Source organism: Bombus huntii, chromosome 1 (assembly GCF_024542735.1).
Source record: "Bombus huntii isolate Logan2020A chromosome 1, iyBomHunt1.1, whole genome shotgun sequence".
In the NCBI taxonomy this organism is placed as follows: domain Eukaryota; kingdom Metazoa; phylum Arthropoda; class Insecta; order Hymenoptera; family Apidae; genus Bombus; species Bombus huntii.
In genome coordinates this window covers 15,053,126-15,058,720 of record NC_066238.1, presented here as the reverse complement: position 1 = coordinate 15,058,720, position 5,595 = coordinate 15,053,126, and positions in this window count along the sequence as shown.

Genomic DNA, 5,595 nt, shown 5'->3' with positions numbered 1-5,595 from the left:
CTGGCGCATTCGTTGGCGCAACGAATATCGCCATAAAGGCCAGCTCAAAAGTCAATCAAGCGGGCCGAATTACGTGGAAAAGCGCGGAGCGCGTGCGGGGCGAGCGCGCCCGCCACCGATATACAACAAAATGAAAGCTATCAGAGGTGACAATCCGCGGACGACAAATCAGCGTGTATATTTAATGCCCGTGGTGCCACCCTCGCCCCCGGATAACCTGCCGACGCTCGAGATGCAACGCGTTCGCACCCTCTCTTTCTCGCCTGTCTGCCCATCCTCCCTCTGTACTATCCTTTCACCGTTTCGCTCGCTCTCTCTCGCCTGTCTTGCTTGCTGTCGTGCCGACAGTCCCGTGTCCGTTCCGCTTCTTTCTCCTCCTCCGCTTGCCGTTTCGTTTTTCTCTGTCACGCGTTAGAATCGTCGCGCTCGGATATGTCGCTGTGTAACATAACGTAGAACGAGCTCTGGTCGCGCCTGTTCGCCCTTCGTTCGCCTCATCATCCCTCGTTCTCCACTGTCTCCACTACCGATGCGTCGTTTGTAGTTTTTCTCCTTCTTAGCATCCACCGTGATCTGCTACAATTAACAACGATATTATATTAGGTTGGAAAGTTTCTTTTGTTTTGTGAGGAAATAATAGACGCGGAATGTTTCTTGTTTTGTATTTGTTTATCGAATTTGCAGGAACATAATGACAGAAATAGAACGAAATGGATTAAGATAATGTAAAGGGGAAATTGTAGTTCATCTATTGTCACCTTATGAAACGAAAGACACTTTTCGGACGACCTAATGTCAACCCTGAATTTTTTAATATACACAACTGCAACTTGTTCTCGTCATACTTGGACTTGCAAGCTTTTAAGCGTCAGATTTGAAATGCTACAATGACGTAAATAATAATATTGAAGTTATTGAAGACGATCTTTATTCATCTGAAAAGTAACATAATTTTGATTAGAACATTTCTATTAATTATAATTGAGTATCGTGTGGAATTTTTGAAAACGTTCATTGGGATGCAAACCGGGTTTGCGTTCGCTGGTCTCACAGTAGAAAATTGTTTTTTTACCGCGTTACTTGCTTTTGGTGAACAAACAAGGCACTTTTTCTTTTTTTCTTTCGACATTAGTAAAAAATAATTGAAAGTACCGAATAGGTTCGCATAAGTTGTGTACCCGCGGACCAGCAGTTTTTCTACCAGTCGAAAATTCATATCGTTGTGGAATGATATCTTCGTTAAAAATTTCCTGCCAATCAGAAGATCTTACGTTACAAATACTTCTGCGTAGATTTTCTTCCTGTGGTTCTCCATCATCTGCACTTTCCTCGCTCGATGAAAGTTTTCTTATTTTTCTTCTTCTCCCAGCAACAAGAATATCACTATCACTGCTCTCACTATAACTGCTATCCAAGTCAACAGTTACATCGTTATAGATACGAAAATCAAAATTGTCATCGTCACTATCTACGTTTTCCTCACACAGATAATTCATTTTTCTTCTCCACATAATTCAAATAGATGGGTTTACGATAAAACAGGTTCAGATCTGACTGTCTTTACTGATCGCTTGTAAAGATTATTTTTACTCACTGAGGAGTATTATTTTTCATTTGTAAACAATTATCGATAACGACCCAAAAATACATTTGGAGTAGAGCACCGCACATCGATGGTGCTCGAGAGGCACACTTGGAGCGTTAAGTGTTAAACGTTTTGGTGTATTTAACAAAGAGACGAGTGATAAATTGTAATAGTCAATTATATCAAAATCACTATAAGAAGTACAAGCACAGAGGCAGTGTATGCCGCTTGAAACTGCTATAACAATTCAACTCTTCTACTCTTTAACTACTCGACTATTCCACTGTCCTAGGCAGCGCGTTCGTCTATTTATATTTGTTGAGGTTAACTGATAAAGGAACGAGAGGATGAATTTGTATTAGGTTGTCCGAAAAAGTTTCTTTCGTTTCATAAGGTGATAATAGATGAACAACAATTTCTGTTTTATATTATTTTATTTCGTTATATTTTTATTATTATGTTCGTGCACAATTCAGTAAATTAATATAAAACAAAAGACATCGTACGTGTATTATCTCCTTACAAAACGAAGGAAACTTTTCGGACAACCTAATAATAGAAAAATACATCGAAATAAGTATAAGTATAGTGTACGATGATCCAGATCCTCGCTCTTACAGTGTTACAATACAATAGAGGAAGAGGCACTAAGAAGAGTTGATTGGCACCACGTTCATATATTTATAGCAAAGAACATTGCCAAAAAGTTAATCTTGTAGTTCTAGCTGAAGGCTGTAAGAAACAGCGATAGAAATCTACTTACAGCTCTTATGTTTCTAGACCTTGTAATCCAAAACAAAATTTATATTCAACGGCACAGTAATATGTACCTCTGTTTATTTCCAACTTCTTGTTTCACTAAATTCTATTCTCTTCGTAACAGTGGCCTCCATGTCACGGATATACAAAATAAAAGGTGTAGAGTTTCCCTTGAAGTAATTATTAAGTTTTTCTTATAATCCTCAATGAGAATTGATTGTAAAATTCATCTAAATAAAAAAAAGATTATCAGGTTGACAACTAAGTGATTGCGGATTTTGTCATTAGGATTGATAAAACTTCGACGATATCTGAGGAGTATTATTTTTTATTTGTAAACAATTACCGATAACGAACCAAAAGTACATTTGGAATACTTTAAGGGTAACTATCCCCTCGTTTGACGTAGAAACCTAGCCATTTGGCGATCAGTGATATTGTTGAAAAAGTAGACGTCTTCGAGTCGACTATCGTTGGTTTTCCATTAGCTTGGCTTCTCTGCGCCGATTCTCTCTACGCTATGCGATCTCTTAGCGCGAAGAGAGAGCGATCGCGCGAATATTTTGTATAACATATTCGTTGGCCTTGCTCATAGACGACCTATTTACGTAGTATGTAAATATATGCGCGATAGATTCGATTGTATGTAAATAGTAATAGGCATTCGGATGCTATGCGCAACAACGAACATTCCATCGCTTTTCTTTTATTTGCTTGATCACGCGGTTTTCACGATGTCGCGTGTCGCAACGGCAACCAGTTTGGTTTTCGGCCGATTACTCGCGTAATCGAGACACATTTGCCTTTGTCGCGTCGCCAATCCGATTTATGCTCGTTTCGTGCTACGCGAAACCTTTCGTTCGGCTTTCGGTCGACGATTGATCGGAGAACCGGCCCAGCGATCCATCCCTTAACCGAATAATCGCGTTTTCCTCTTATCCACCGGGGTTCCAACCACCCGTCGATTTGCTCCCCGGGGAGGTTCATTCTCTCGAGTAGCGAGTGAAGCAGCGACTCGCGTAGCGATAGTCGTAGATACCAACTGCGATCGCGAGCAGTCGTCTCATCTCGAAACAACGTGCCTTTCAAAAGTGAAAACTAGTTGCTTCGTTTGCGTTCGCGAACGTACGCTTGCCGCGTGCGTTTCGTCGGATTCGTCGACGAGTTGGTGCGATGTCCCGTGGCGCAAAAATTGCCGCCTAATGCGAATCGTAGGTTAGATTTCTGCGGGCGGTGACGAGGCTGTTTCATCGATCGAAATTTCATTTCCGATCTGCGAAATTGCCCACCCGGGGCTCCCACCCCATTCGCCGCGCTTTCTCTTCCTTTCAAACCAACTTACAAAGATAACCGCGTACATTTCATTGTGCGCGTAATAAGCGCAAATATCGGGGGGTTGTCCCCTTCGACCGGGCGAGAAACGCCCAGCCGGACCGCCGATCCTGCCACTGTAATCGTCACGTTTCTCCGCCTCTCAACGACGCACCACGTCTCGTCGAACGTCGCGATAGATCCGTCGATCGAATCCCGCGAGACGACGAAGACCAAGCGCCAGTTAGAAAGCGCGCTAAAGAAGAAGAATGGGCGACAGGGAAAGGAAGACGCGAAACCGGTCCGCTTCGACGGTGGATGATTTTCGTGATTTCGTGGTATTGGCGATACCACTGAGAGCATCGTCGGTAACGAGTCGATCGTGACTCGCCACTTTCGCGCTACGCGGCACCTTATTCGCGGCTTGTTGCTGCAGCAACTGCAACTGCAATGGCAATAGCAAGCGGAGCGAGCGGCAGCGATGCGGTGAGTTGTATTGGCTGGTTGTGCGAGCGCAGCAACTGCCACTTATCCAGTGGTTGGCCGGTAAATCGGTCGAACGATAGAACCGAAACGGTTTTAATGCTATCTAGACGCAACGAAGCCGCGGGAGAACTGTGCGAACAAGCAGATTACCCTTCTCTCCGGTTTCCTTTCTTCCGTTTCTTCCCTAACTCGCTCTCTCTCTTTCTCTCTCTGTTCCTCTGTCTCTGTCGGTTCGTCCCTCGAGCGCGAACGCAATGTTCCCCTCTGTCCTCTTTTCTGCCTGTTTACACACTGCAAAGCAAACCTGAGAGGCCGCCTCGTCGGCCAACGATGCCTACGATGCCTACGATCGATCGGTTCTCGTGCAACGTGGAGGATGGAAAAAGAACGCAGCAGCGTCCGCTGGAAGAACGCGCCGTCGCGTCCGTCGAGGTGTTGCTGGAGTTTCGAAAGAATTCGTTGGCCGATTGTGCTTTCCGGTGTTTCCTCGATGGCAAGGGACGCGCGGCAACGGACGAAACAACGATTGTTTCTTCTAGATCGACAGGGCTGATGATACGTTGTTGTTCGGCAGGGCATCGGTAGGGAGAGCACAGGAAATCGGATCGCATGTCTGCCTCGAATCTTTCCGCCATCTTGCGAGAATTCTTTCCACGGTAGCGAGCGACGAGCGGCGAAAACCGAGCTCTGCGATTACATTCCCTTATAAATATGCAAATATGGCGGCACGGTGCACGTAGGGAGAAGAAACGGAGGAGGAGATGGAGGGTGGAGGAGGAGGAGGAGGAGTAGGAGGGGTGTAAGGGGAGAGAGGGAGAGAAGGGGGTGGAGGCGGAGGAGGAGGAGGTGAGAGAGCGGCGGTGGGTTCGCGGTCTCCGGCAAACGAACGTTTCGCCGGTAGAACTGGCGAAGGGGGCCAGGACGCAAAAATAGAGAGTATCGCGGTAATAATTATTGATTAGGTATTCGTGACCGACTCGCCATCGCGAGAACCATACGGTGCACAGGACGGACCAAGTACTTACACGTACCACGATCTTTCCCTTTCCCCCCTTTCTTGTCCATTTTCTTCTGCCACGGTAGAGCGATCAACGGGCTCGACGCGCCGACTAAGTTCTGCCAGCGAACCGGTCTCCGCTGTTCGTATCATCGACTCCACCGAACGATTCTTCCACTCGAGAGTGGCGCACGATTTTCCTGTGGCTATCAGGTTGGCAACTAAGCGATTGCGGATTTTGTCATTACCGCGTAACGACAGTTAGAAGAATAGTTTCCCAGCGCCGTCCATTCTCATCGAGAACGCGACAGTTTTCGTATTTCGAAGCGGACGAGACACCGCTGGCCTGGTTCTTTCTTTTTTCTTTTTCTTTTTATACGCGGTGGCCCTTAAACTCTGTCTGTAAGGGGTGATCGAGTAAAGAGAAAAAAGAAGCAACAGCGCGATACGCCTCTCG